The sequence below is a fragment of the Aquarana catesbeiana genome, linkage group LG10 (genome assembly GCF_042186555.1).
Source record: "Aquarana catesbeiana isolate 2022-GZ linkage group LG10, ASM4218655v1, whole genome shotgun sequence".
Classification (NCBI taxonomy): Eukaryota; Metazoa; Chordata; class Amphibia; order Anura; family Ranidae; genus Aquarana; species Aquarana catesbeiana.
The window spans coordinates 75,208,484-75,223,416 of record NC_133333.1 but is presented as its reverse complement, the minus strand read 5'-3'; the positions used below and the strand labels follow the sequence as shown (position 1 = coordinate 75,223,416).

The 14,933-nt window shown below is 43.2% G+C and overlaps 1 protein-coding gene and 1 pseudogene across 2 annotated transcripts in view; both read left to right on the top strand.

The window, feature by feature from the left end:
* The window catches only part of LOC141110735 (receptor-type tyrosine-protein phosphatase H-like), a 788,595-nt gene that overhangs the window by 177,759 nt on the left and 595,903 nt on the right, over positions 1–14,933 (top strand). The window lies entirely within an intron of this gene.
* On the top strand, positions 12,758–13,018 carry LOC141110040 (small nuclear ribonucleoprotein F pseudogene; annotated as a pseudogene).

Here is a 14,933-nt window from a genome sequence, read left to right as displayed (position 1 = left end):
GGAACAACATGCATTTTTGTAGTAACAGATGCACAGTTCCTCCGAAAAAATGTTTTGGCTTACTGTCTCCTTAAGGCTTAAGGCCTTAGGCTTGCCTGTCTATTTAAAGCATTTTCTCCCTTTTGAAAGCCATCCTGCAAAAGAAGAGCAAGAATACACCAGTCTTGAGGGTAGTGAGTGGTGTCTTCCAACTTCTGAATAGCTAAAGCACCCAAGGAATGTAGTAACATAGAAGCCACAGAAGTAACCATATCACTCTGGGGGACCAGTAATTCAGCACACCTGAAGATGATTTCCTGGCACAAAGGCATATGAACAAAGATATGTGTCAATACTTACCGGACTAGTAAGTTTTGTCATGCTTATTTTGCAGGGTGGAAAAAAAAGAAATTTGTTAGAGAGTAGACTCAAGTAGACAGGCAGATAGATCGCAAGACGGTAAGGCAAACCTGAGCAACTATACACTGTAGAAATGTGTCAAAAACACATATCTGGCCATTTCTAACCATTATCAGCAATAATGTATTCCTTTGATTCTGTGCATTTCCATGTTTCGTGTCAAGCAATTAAGGCATACAGGGGAGTAATAGTTAGAAGTAGCCAATCACATTGTTTAATGCAGTTTTTTCATTAATTTACCATGTTTTCAACACATGTCACTAGAATGCATTGCATTGTGGTACGCTGAAGTTCGAGTGCATTGCCCACAGCTGCTCCTCTATGTTACTGTTACAGGTAAACCATTTTCTTTGCTTGACCTGTAACAGTATGCCATTCAAATGAATTGTGAATAGGCATTTAAAGTTCTGATTATACCTTTTGCAAACAACTTTGGGGGTATGACATCCTTGTGCACAGAGGAAGTAGCAGAACATATTGTCGGATGTTAATTTTACAATGTCATCACTGTGTTTGCAATACCTGTTACTGAAATATATAAATAAATAAAATTAGCATTTTCATTTTTTACATTTTGCTGCCAAAAAATACTGAAAATAAAATCATTCAAAGTGTACCTTTTTGATTTATTTTTTATTTTTTTTTTTTGGGGGGGGGGGGGTTCTACTTTTCTAAATATTGTGATTTTAATGTAGTTTCTGGGGTCCTGACACTTTTGAGCATTGCACAGAGAGTACAGTGTGAAAATCTAGTATGACAGTCATTATAGCCCTTTGTTTCTGGACCCTCCCTCCTTTTTTCCCACCAAGCAAATATAGCACATATATAGGATAAGTAATGTTTTGTGTTTTATAGCCTCATTCCCTACTTACATACACAGAAAACGGTAAAAGCTAGATGCAATCGTTTTTTTTTTAATTGTAGAAAAGAGTACATTTGCACATGATACAGTGGGAGATGTACAGTTTCCCTGTACAAAAGTGTAAATAGAGAATGACTCCAAAGTTCAAAATGTGATTAGAAAAGTATGAACATAAAGATGTTCAAGGAAGTTGTTTGATTAAATAACAGAAAACAAATTGTATGTAAGGCGATCCAAGTCCAATGTTTCTGAATTGTGCTATACAATCAAATCCCCTGGAATGTTGAGGCGGTTGTGTGTTCACATGCAAGCTATATATTTGTCAGATGTAAGTCAATTGTCTTTTCAAATAAATATGTTTTAAACTGCTACACTCAGGTGTTGCTCTTGAATACAAAGATGTTCAGGGAAGTTGTTTGATTAAATAACAGGAAATAAATTGTGTGTAAGGCAATCCAAGCCCAATGCTTCTGAATTGTGTTATATGAAAATTCCCTTGCATAACAAAAAAAAAAAAAAGATCAAGTGGGCACCTGTAAATCATTCCACTGTAGTCCTGCTTAATCCAATGAGGTGTAGATACCCGGTGTGTCATGTGTTTGGTGGGGTTTTAGGTGCCCAAGCAGCCCATATCAGGGTGTAAAAGTAGCTAATGTTGTTCTGAACAATGGTATGGGTGATTCATTAGAAAAAGAGAATGAGAATAATGGAAAAGGTAAAGACATAGAAAAGGGGGATATAATAAAGGGGGAGGGAAGGGGGGTAAAGATAGGGGAGAAGGGGGGCGTGTCCAAGATGGCAACAATGCTAAGGATTCCTTTGGATCTGCCTGTTTGTCCTGTATGGTGCCATATGATGTGCTATCTAAGCTAAAGCCCCTGGATCTATCCGGGTCATGGAACCTGAACCCCTGCCTGCTGGCGGCATCTCCCTTGGACTATGCATATCTCTGTGTTGGGGCAGTTTTAAGTCCTCCTTTTCTTTGCTCGTTGTTGACCCCAGTTGGGTAAAGCCATGCTTAGTTTGGGGATTCAGGCATTCCCTTGTTTGGGCGGGTTTGCAAGGGGGGGGTATGGGAGTGGTTGTGCCCGCGTTCACAGGGCTGTTTGTCTAAAGGAATGTACTTTATGTGTTGTTACTATTGCTGCTTTCTGTCTTCACCATTATACAAGGATCTGCATCAGTCTTAAGGTGTCATTTGCCTGCTATGAAATCCCATGATCCGGGTGTGCTTGTTCACTGGGACCTTTTATTTATCCCTACTCCCCTATGTCTCCACTGACCATAATCTAGTGGAATGTTAGGGGCTTAAACTCTGCGATTAAATGCTCTCTAGTGTTTAAGTATTTGAAAACCTACCAGCCCGATATCTGTATTCTCCAAGAGACCCAACTCATTGGTAGCAGAGTATTGGCCCTTAAAAAAACATGGGTGAGTCAATATTATCATGCCACTTATTCCTCTTTTGCCCGCGGAGTAAGTGTGCTAATCCGTAAATCCCTTTCGTTTACACTCTTGGACTTATACCTGGATCCTGAGTGGAAGTTTGTGATACCCATGGTAGTGGTGGGGCTAGATAACCCTCTGCCGGCCTCAGTCTCTCTGATAACCAAGGTGTCTCAGCTTGTAGCTACTTTTTCCACTGACCATGTGGTCTTGGCAGGATATTTTAACAAGACACCTTGCCCTCAGCTGGATAGACTGACGCCAGATGCTGCGGTTGATTCTCCACTTTCTAGATGGGCCTCCACTTTTGTTTTTACAGATGTCTGGAGATGGAAATACCCTCTCCAGAGAAGCTATACCTGCCAATCTGCTTTCTATGCGGCTATGTCACGTATAGATCTTGTTTATGTCAGCAGCCCTGTGTTGGCCAAGGTGGTGAAGGTCTCTATCTTGCCTAGAAGGATATCAGACCATGCACCTCTTTTTTTAAGCCTTAATGTATTGCCTGCTCCCACTGACTGCCTATGGCACCTACCACATTATTGGATCTCGGACAAACGTATTGAGTCAAAAATGGAATCTGACCTCCAGGCTTACTGGCAGACTAACCCGCCTGCCCTAGACCCGGCCTCCAGTTGGGATGCCTTTAAAACGTATGCACAAGGCCAATTGTAATCAAACATTGGTCAGATTCAGCGGGCCTCTGCGGCTGCCTTAGTCTGGGTGGAAGTGGGGCCATGGTCTTGGAGACTCAGTATTTGAGTGACGAGGTTTCCCATAGAGATCTGCAAAGTGCTTTAAGAGAGGTGATGCTTCTTGGAGTTTCTGCGGCTAAAAAACAGTTGCTACATCAGTCGCAACAGATTTTTGAGCAAGATGAGCGGACCGGACGCCTGCTGGCGTGGTTGTCTAGAGAGCAAGCCCTGATGACCTGTGTGGCTAATATTCAAGATGACTCAGCTGCTCTACTATCGGATCCCAGGGAATTAATGGCTGTTTCTCTTCCTTTTATGCCCAGCTCTACTCTTCTAAAGTCCGGTATACTCCCTCTGAACTACAGGCCTTTCTGGCTGAGTTTCACTTACTGGTGCTCTCCGAGGCGGCTCGTCGTGGACTGGACGCTCTCCTCACCTTGAAAGATATTCAAATGGCCATTAGCTCTTTGCAGGCGGGAAAGACTACTGGGAAAGATGGTTTCCATTCTGAGTTATACAGGACTCACACTGAATTCCTCGCTATCAGGCATCGCAGAAAGCATCTTCCTTACCGTCTTCCATGTTCAGAGCCATTATAGTAGTGGTACCTAAACCTGGTAAGGACCCAGAACTTTGCTCCTCATACTGAACCATTTCACTTCTAAATGTCATTGCGAAAATCCTTACTAAAGTACTAGCGAACCGCCTTAATAAGGTCCTTCTGTCATTGATCCATAGAGACCAGACAGGCTTCATGCCGGGAAGGGGTACAGATATTAACCTGCGTAGGTTGTATACAGTTATTGCGGGGGTTGAGGCCGAGGGGTGCGTTGGGGTGGTGGCTTCCCTTGATGCTGAAAAAGCCTTTGACTCAGTGGAGTGGGAATATTTATGGCTGGTATTACACAAATTTGGCTTTGGACCTAATTTTATCCTCTGGTTGCGATTGCTGTTTTATGGTATCCTATCGAGCCCATTCCTCCTCCACCGGGGCACCAGGCAGGGCTGTACCCTCCTCCTGGCCCTCTTTGCCAATAGCACTGGAACCCATGGCGGTGCTCTTACGAGCCTTGTCTGAGGTTTGAGGTCTCTCATTCCCGCCCTTAGTAATCAGGAAATAGCGATTGGGTCAATTCTGTTCCCTCTGTCCTCGATAAGTCCCCCCGCGAACCTTCCAGGCCCCCTTAAATGGGTATCTAGCTTTAAATACCTTGGAATACATGTACAAAACACCTTAAATTGGTAGTTAGATGACAACCTTTACCCTGTTCTTCAACCGTTTACACTACGATATACTGCTTGGCAGTCACTACCGCTGACCCCGGTGGGAAGGGTAAATTTATTTAAGATGACATATCTTCCTAAATTTCTTTACATTTTCCGTTACACTCTAGTGACTATCCCAAATGCTTTCTTCACTAAACTTGACCAAATTATTACCTCATTTACCTGGGCTCATGTAGCTAGGATCAAGTTGCAGCTCCCTCTGTCGGACGGAGGCTTGGCGTTGCCATGTTTTAAAAAATACTATTGGGCGACGGTATTGGTTACAGTTAGGTGGTGGATCGCTCAGGATCATAATAACCCTGTGGTGGACCTGGAAGCAGTGATTCTCGGATCCTACTCCGAACTTAGTAATCTGCTATATAGAGGCCCGAAATATAGTTCCCAGGTTACTGTTCCCATGAAAACCACGATAGCTGTTCGGAGAAAGGTATGGTGTACCTTAGTGACCCTGGTACTGTTTCCCCCCATACTCCGCTGTGGGGCAATCCTTTATAGGCTCACCTCTGCTCCATCCCGGATCCGCAGATCTGGGCTGGATACGGAGTCAGGATTTTGCTCCATATTATGCCTGATGGACATCTCCTTTCCTTTGTGCAGATGAAACATCAATTTCTATTTCCCCCCCTGGATGTTCTTCAGGTACTTACAACTCAGGCATGCTGTCCAGGTGCAATTCCCTGAACCTGTAGTACTAGCTACTCACTCTGTAGAGAGCCTTCTTATGGCCAGAAATATAGACAGAACTTTGTCATCCATTTATCTCCAACTTACATGTAATGCCACCTCCCAGATGACACATATATTTTTAGGCATGGCAAGCCATTGGCAAAGTGATATACCAACCCTGACAGAAGAGGATTGGAATGAGGGTCTCCAGCGGTACATCCAGCTTATGATCTTGGCTAGAGACAGATTTGTCCAACTGAAATTTTTACACAGGATGTATTACATGCCCCAAAGACTATCTGTTATTCATCCCTGCGTTGATGAGGTCTGTTCCAAATGCAGGCAGTCAGTGGGAAATTTTATCCATATGGTATGGGCATGTGTCCTCATACAAACTTATTGGTGGGCGGTGGTTGCTGACATTAATACAATTGGTGGAGTTACTCTGGATTCATTAGTTCTACTTTTGGGGATCACTGACAACTTACCCACTAACAAGCATACAATGTTTATTTTCTATGCTGCATACTATGCCAGGAAAGTCATTCTGACCAAATGGAAATTACCAGACCCTCCTCCACTTTCAATGTGGAGATCCATGATAAATACCGTATTGCCTCTGTACAAGCTGACGTATATGGAGCGCAACTGCCCAAAGAAATTTGATAAAGTATGGTCGTCATGGATACAGGCTAGACACCTCACGATATAAGCTATTTGTCCGAAACTGCTTATTTGAGATAACGCTAATACATTGTCAGGGCCTGGCTCAGCCCTTCCTTCTCTGAGCTGGCCGCTCAGCTGTCGGCTAATTGCCAGCTCCTATCTCTCCACTAGGGATGAGCCAAACACCCCCCAGTTTGGTTCGCACCAGAACATACCGAACGGGCAAAAAATTTGGCAGAACACACGAACACCATTAAAGTCTATGGGACATGAACATGAATAATCAAAAGTGCTCATTTTAAAGGCTTATATGCAAGTTATTGTCATAAAAAGTGTTTGGGGACCTGGGTCCTGCTCCAGGGGACATGTATCAATGCAATTTTTTTTTTTAAATGGCAGTTTTTTAGGGAGCAGTGTTTTTTTTAATGCTTAAAGTGAAACAATAAAAATGAAATATTCCTTCAAATATTGTGCCTGGGGGGTGTCTATAGTATGCCTGTAAAGTGGCGCAATTTTCCTGTGTTTAGAACAGTACCACAGCAAAATGACATTTCTAAAGGAAAAATTGTCATTTCAAACTGATCGTGGCTGTATTGAATTGTTGGGTCTCAGCAATATAGATAAAACTCATTGAAAAAAAGAGCATGGGATCCCCCCCAGGCCATTACCAGGCCCTTTGGGTCTGGTATGAATATTAAGGGGAACCCCGAACCAAAATTTAAAAAACAATTGCGTGGGGGTCCCCCTAAAATCCATACCAGGCCCTTCGGGTCTGATATGGAAATATAGGGGAACTCTGCTCCAGTTTAAAAAAAAAAATGGCATTGGGGTCCCCCCAAAATCTATACCAGACCCTTCAGGTTCTGCCTACTTAAGCCCAGAGGATCTCTATCTTCGCCTTGGTCAACATCACAGAGACTCCTGCGTTCCTGTTAAAGACTTGCTTGGTTGCCATCCCTTCTGACTTCAGAGCCTGCTTGCTGTTCCACTACACTGTTCCCTGACTTTCTGGATTGGCTGACTATCCGTTCCGGTTGCCGAACTTTGGTGTTTTGACTACGTTTGTTCTATTTACTTTTATTATTAAACAAGTGTGATTTAACTGTATTTCTATCTCGGTCTGATTTTATGGTTTCTGACATACATAGGGTTCCTTGTTCTGGTTGACTTCATTCCCATTTACTCCTGCCGCCCTTTCCTTGTCCCCTCCCTTCCCCTCCCTCTCCCCTCCCCTCCCTTGCTCCTCCCTCCCTTCTCCCCTTCCCAGCCCCCACCTTTTCCACATCCCCAATATTTAGTTCACTAGATTTAGATATTGCAATAAGGGTTTGGTGGAATTAATCTCTTTACCTGCCTACCTGGGATTGACCCTAATGCCGCGTACACACGGTCGGACTTTACGGCAGACTTTGCCCGGCGGACTTTTCAACGTACTTTACGACGGACTTTCTGAATGAAAGGACTTGCCTACACACAATCCACCAAAGTCTGACGTACGACCGGACTAAAATAAGGAAGTTCATAGCCAGTAGCCAATAGCTGCCCTAGCGTGGCTTTTTGTCCGTCGAACTAGCATACAGACGAGCGGACTTTTCGACCGGACTCGAGTTCGACGGATAGATTTAAAACATGTTTCAAATCTAAGTCCGTCCAACTTTTGAGCAAACAAAGCCCGCTGGAGCCCACACATGATCGAATTGTCCGACGAAATCCCGTCCGCCGGGCAAAGTCTGCCGTAAAGTCCGCTCGTGTGTATGCGGCATTACTCTTCTTATTGGTTTCTTTTTTTGTACTTGTGTATATATGTTCAAAACTGTATACCAAAATGTTCTTATGACCTATGCTACTAGGTTGATTCACAGGTGTAATATGCTGTAATTTTTCATTAAACATTCCTTTTGTTAAAAAAAAAAGATAGGTGGGAATATAAGTGGGGAAAGATGGAGGGGGGAGGGGGATCAGAAAAAGAGAATGGACGGGTGTGTGATCATATCTTATAGTTCTTTTTATAAGAAAAGTTGTTGGTCCTTATATTTTGGTGTTACTGTTATGTGCGCATGAAGGAAAGTAGTGTTGTGGGGATAAGGCTATTTCAAGAGGTCTGGGGCTAATTAAGGGAAAATTACTTATAATACTGGGAAATTGAGCCATCAGGCCCGGGGGACACCTTGGGCCTTTTTTTGAAATGGCAAGCTTTAGTTCATTTTTTAAAAAAAGGGGGCTTCTAGTGGTGCAGTAATAGGTTCTTACTAGAGTTGGGAGAACAGTTCGACACGAACAGCGCCTGTTCGACCGTTCGGAGAAACACGTGAATTTGCGGGGCGCTCAGCGGGATGTTCGCCGGCCAAGCTCCCCACATTGCACTGCACGCTACACAGCGCATTCTAGGGCCCTATTTGGATCAAGCAATGCACCTGACCACTCACCAGGTGCAAGGCTTTGATGACTTTGCCCAATCATGGCTCAGTGCTCATATTCCCACTCCACACTAAAAAAGGTTCCCTCCTACAGGAACCTTTTGCAGTGTGCTATTGGAGTGGCGATAGATAGAGCAGGGCTCTGTTTGTTACTAGTGAGTTAGTGTGTTATTGAGAATCTGTGTGTGGTGTGTCAGTGCAATGTTAGTGTAGTGTGAGTATAGTGTAGTGTCAATATAGTGTGTGAGTGTAGTGTTAGTGTAGTGCAGTGTTTAACACAGCACTACATATCATTTAGTGCTGTATAACCCCCCCTTTTTTTTTGGGTTGCGGGGTTTTTTTGTTTTTTTTTTGTCCCGTGCCTGCCCCCCTTTTTTAAATTGTAAGCCGCTGTTTTTATGATTGTGACGCTGTTATTCCACCTTTTTTATTTATTTATTTTTCTTTTTTTATAGTTTCTACATTTCTGTCAGTGGCAGTACTCAATTTAAAGTGAACCAAACACCACTTTTCATTGAATAAAGTACATCCAATTACACATTTCCCAGTATCTAATAAATTTGCGTAATAAGCCCCCTCACATCATGTCTGGGAGGCCAACAAGGCGAGGCAACCATTCCCATGCCACTATGAGGGAGTCAGCAGCGTCTGTGTCCACAGGCAAAGGTAGACATGGTCTGTCCTCAGGCAGGGCATGTTTTTCTCTGTTTAGTGATGTTGCCTGTGCTATCCAGCCACAGCATACAGAGAAGGTGGTGGACTGGCTTACTAAACCATCCTCTTCCTCCACATCCTCTATCACTCAAGCTGAGACTAGTGTGCAGTCCATAATTAAAAATTGGTGCTCTAATCTAATACCAAAAAAATAGTGATAATCATAAAACAATAAATAATACCATGACCACACATGAACAAACTTATAAAACTTATTTCATAAGCAACATGTGAGTATAAATTATTATTGAACACAAACACCCTGTGAGAAAAGGAAAATATCTTTCAAGAAAAATGTGTCCTCACATGTCCAAAAAACAAACTCTTCTGGGAAGAGTTAGCAATATCAACACACAATTATGTGATAAGGAAACTGTGGGAATATATCAAAATTTCTAATGCAATCCAGATAAACACGGTGTTCAGACAAATTCCTTCACCACAAACACTCACCTCTACCTCTTACCATAAATAGTGGATATCTGATAATAGAGATCACATGCACTTGTTTAAATTCCAAGGAACTCAGCGGTTAGGGTGGGGGAAAGATCTGATTCGCAGGTGATGATGGTAGTGACTCCAAAGTAGCCAATGCTTAGAAATTAGTAGTACTCCAAGTATGTTTGGAGAGAAGAGGAAAACCTTGTAGTGTAATATGTTTAAAACATTTATTGAAAAATGAAGTATACACTTACAAATAGGCAGCTTAAGGTCAGCATAAAAAACACAGCGGCGGTCAGCACCAGCCTGCTCGTGCGGAAAGATGTCACAAATAGTGGCTCCGCCCAACGCATTTCCCTGTAACTTCAAAAAGGAGACTAGTGTGCAGTCCACCACAGCTACCAGAGTGGCTTATTCTGCTTCCTTGTCCACAGCTACTCCTGCAAAAGCCCCAGCATCATGCATGGAGGAGTCAGATGAATTATTTGAACACAGCATCAGCCACTTGTTTCATGATGATGCACAGATATTACTTGATTCTGATGTTGGTTCTGAGGTTGAGGAAGGGAGTAACACGAGTCTACAGAGAGGGAACACTGATAAACAACAAATTGGCAGTCATGTTCCCCCGGCTCCGGGGATGATGATGATAATGAGGTCACTGACGTGACTTGGGTGCTGGATAGAAGAGAGTAGGAAAGTTAAGGGGGAATAACAACACTGGGTAACTCTGCTTGCAAACTAGGAAGGATGCAAGACAGGGCTCAGTGCTGCAGCTTGTTTTGCTGCCATGTCTCCATACAGCTCCACCCCCTCCTCCTCCATGCTGTCCTCTGCTGAATTGTCCTATGAACCACCAGTACCCCCCAAATGTTCAAGGGCCTATTGAACGAGTCAGGCTAAAAGATGCCATGCAGTGCTTCAGCTGGTCTGTCTGGGGGACAGGAGACACACTGGAGCAGAGATTCTTTCATCTCTGCAGGGGCAGGCCCAGAGGTGGTTCACACCACAGAAGCTTGAGCCAGGAATGGTGGTGTGCGATAATGGCACTAACCTTCTGTCCACCCTTTGGCAGGGAAAGTTGACACATGTGCCATGCCTGGCACATGTCCTCAATTTGGTGGTGCAGCATTTCTTAAACAGGTACCCATGTTTTAGAAAGCAAGGGTTGTAGTGACTGGATGGTCCTCGGTACGATACGGCACCTCATCCCAATAGGTTTAAAATTGAGATATGCATCATAGGATAGGGGATTATTGCGGTGCCAAAAAAAACTAAAGTACATAAGTAAAAATATACAATACTTTATTAACAAGGTTAAAAAAATTTGGTACAATGTTACATTTCAAAGGTGTGCATCAAAATGGGGAATTATAAAAGCACAGCAATTCGTAGCAGAGATTCCAAGACTTAGCCTAGGAGCGTGGTGGCCAATCTTGTAAACAGGTAGTTGAGAGTCCTACATGTTTCGCCTAAAGCGGCTTCCTTAGGGACAGTTGGTTGTACCTGTATCGCTACTGTAAATTCTACAATAGAAAATACATAATCAGATACAAAGTAATAACAGCAAAATTATGTACACTCTATTTAACATGAGTAAATTATGTAGATTTTGTGGGGTTGTCAGAGATGATCGTACATCAGACCACATGGAGCAAACCGAATCCAATCCCCTCCACCCAAACCTCCCAAAAACCAAACGGCATCCCAAAGGGCCTGAGGATGGAAAAATACCTACCCGCAGGTCACCGGGGGCAGACGTGGAGGGAACCCGGAGCAACTCCAGGATATCAGGGCACAATAAAAGACTGCAGGGGATAGATAAGAGGACCTGGTGAAAAGGACAATATGTATGTTTTAAAATAGGGTAAAGCATTCCAGAAATGATCTGGGTCCATAAGTCAAAAAAGCATAAAGTCGGACTAACATAGTCTCTAGAATATACTGACAATATATATATGTAATGTTCGAGGAAAGGAAAATAGAAAGAGGACACCCAGTAGACTGAAATTATGTCTTCAAAAATGACAATCGGATGGTAACAAGAAGTGGACGGATAATCTAAAAAATGAATAGTAAAATATAATGATGGGGGAGAAAGTATAAAAAATGGGGAAAAGAAGTTTTTTGCAAATAATTAGAGTAAAGAAAAAATGTCATATGCAGGAAATACTGTATACTATGGGGAGATCAGAATGGGCAGAAGAACTTACCCAAAAGGAATCTCAGAGTGATAAAGCAATATATTTTACTATATGCTTGTCATGCATGTGCTTGAAACATCCATGACAAGCATATAGTCAAATATATTGCTTTATCACTCTGAGATTCCTTTTGGGTAAGTTTTTCTGCCCATTCTGATACAAAGTATTGTATATATTTACTTATGTACTTTAGTTTTCTTTTGGCACCGCAATAATCCCCTATCCTATGATGCATATCTCAATTTTAGGTACCAATGTTTGCAAGATCTTCTAAAGCATGCCAGAAATGTCTGTAGCCATTTCAGCCAGTGTTTGGTTGGCTGAAACTCAGCGGGAATTTACCTGCCCCTAAACCGCCTGATTTGTGACATGCTCAACAGGTGGAACTTTGGCAATGCTGCAGTTGGCTGCACATGCAGCAGAGGACAATCAACGAGTACCTGTGTGAGTATGGCACAAAGGCAGGCTCAGGGGAGCTTGTTTTTTTGTTCCCCATGCCAATGGCTGCTGATAAAGAATGCATGTACTGTACTGTCACCATTTGAGGAGGCATGAAGAATGGTGAGCCGTGACAATGCATGCATCAGTGACACTATCCCTTTTTGTGTTCCTGCTGGAGCATACTGTGCATGACATTATGGACAGGGCACTCGAGGCAGAGCAACGGGAGGAAGAGGAAGACTTCCTTCCCTCTCAAGGCTCCCTCAGATGCATATGTATTCAATTTTTTTTAGATCAAAGCCAAGTCTTGCTTTCATCAAGAGTACCTCTATAGGATTACCCAATTTCTCTGCACCTGTTTGACAGGTGCTTATTCTTTAAATTTTTTTAAAGAAAGGCCAATTCTTGCTTTCATCAAGAGTACCTCTAGCCATGTCCTGCTCTGTCTGGCGGTGTGTTCTCAGAGCATTTTTTCTTCCTTTCACTGGTCTATAGATCAGCAGTGGTTTCAGTGGCAGAATGAGTCTGCCACTAAATCCAAAACTATTCCTTAATGGCCTTACTGGTAAGCCATTAATGGTGAAACTGAAGTGGGGTATGGAATACAACGGATACCAGGTCTCTGTGGATGGCTACATGAACATGCACCCCACCAATACAGAAGAGTATATTGATGGGGCATTGTCTGGACATCTTAGGGAAGTTCTAATAAGGTGCAATAATGCATTGTATATACGAGGAGTAGAAGAAGAGGAAGAAGATGGTGAGATGAGAGAATAAAGCAATTTCCAAATTAGTTTTGTAAATTTATTTTGAAACTTCTCTTTTGAGGTAATTGTTGGACATTATTTTTCTTAACAAAATATACACAAACAGATTTTCTTTATCGTACATCATGGGACACAGAGCCTAAGTAATTACTTAATGGGTTATGGGACACCTTCAGGTGTTGACACTGGTATACCCAATCAAGGAAGTTCACTCCCTATATAACCCCTCCTCCTTCCAGGAGCACATCAGTTTTTTCGCCAGTGTCTAAGGTGTTGGTCACGAGTGAAGATGTGCTCTGAGGAGCTCAAGGAGGGATCCATGCTGGATTTAAAAAACCTCCACAACCGGATCCATCCACGCCACTGAGGCCACAGGATGGTAACCGGGCCTCGCATAGAAGAATACAATTTTGCCTGTAACGCTTTTTTTTTTTGAGGGCTGGACCCTAGGAACCAGGACTCTTTTTGGTCTTGCTACATTACCTAAAGTTGCTCCTGAGGGGTGCTATACAGGTCCAAAGGAGTGGAACCCCTATTAAAAGGGTCTTTGAAGGTTTACTAATGCAGCCCGCCGTGATGGGTGAAGTTTGGATCTGTCTGTTTCAGCTGTATCCTGCAGCGAGGATAAGGTAAGGGAAGAAGCTTAGGAACTGTAAAAAGTCCATCTATGCCTTTCTTCCATATATTAAACATTGTAATGCCTTAAAATCTCCTCTAGAGGGAGTAAAGATACACTTACCTTATTACGTTGTTTGTCAGCAGCTCTGTCCAGCTACAACAGCTTGTGTGGTCCCAGTTGCACGAGGGGGTTTGAATTGAACAAAATGTTCCTCTCTCACCCCCCCCAAATTGGGGAAACCAAGGGGCTGGGGGTACAGCAATGCAAAAACTGTACTACAACATTTGGGTAGTATTGCATATTTGGCAATGTGGCAGTGCTAAACTGATTTACACTTAATGAGAATATAAGTTTCAACTGCTAAATTTATATAAAAAAAAAAAAAAAATATATATCCCCACCCCCCACCCCCAGGGGGGGCGCGGCTTTTTTTTATACATCAAGCGGAGCTTTGTTCTGGTTTGGGAGGTTTAGCAGCAGCCAGCAGCAGTTTAATAACATTTTATTATGTTTTACTTGCCTGTTTAAAGCTTGTTGCACCCATACAGTGAAACTGCCAGGAGCGCCAGATGGTGGCGGCAGCCTCCTCCTTCGGGTCTGCATTACAGTCCCGAATGCGTGCCGCGCAAGGGCTAAAGTTAATTTGAAAGGAAGAGGGCAGGTCACTGAAAGGGGGCGTGATCTAGACAGACGGGGCCGTGTGCAGGACTCAGCATCCACGTGGAGCACACGGCGCGCATACTGGGAAGTAATCAGGCTCACACCTGAAGTCTCTCATATAAAGCTGATGCTCTTATGACAGAAAGTCTCTATCAAGAGCAGCTGTAGTGAAGAGGCTATCACACAGGACACAGGAGCGCTGAGTCACGTAAACAGTGTATACAGGCATTTCCAGTACAGGAAATCCAATTGTTATTCAGCATCAGAAATTGATCTGTATGGTAACATTATTGCTAGACTATTGCTCAGCAAATAGTACATTTGTCTTATAGTGCCTTTGCTTTTGTGCTTAGTATTGTGACTTCCAGAGCTACCACAAGGGTGCCAAAAATGCCACCCCCAGGCGCTGGGAACTCCAGTCATGCCTCCACACTGTTATTCTCCTGGGAGATACCAGATATGGCAAGCCAGGGTGAGTCATTGGAACCTATTGGTGGTGCAACTGCTTCTCACACTTCAGCCCCTGTATACGTGACTGAAGATGCATTTTCCTCTGCCCTGCAGGGCTTAGAAGGAAGATTAGCAGCTTTAATCGCATCCTCCATCCAAGGGGATAGGAAGCGTGCTAGATCGCCCTTCCCCACCT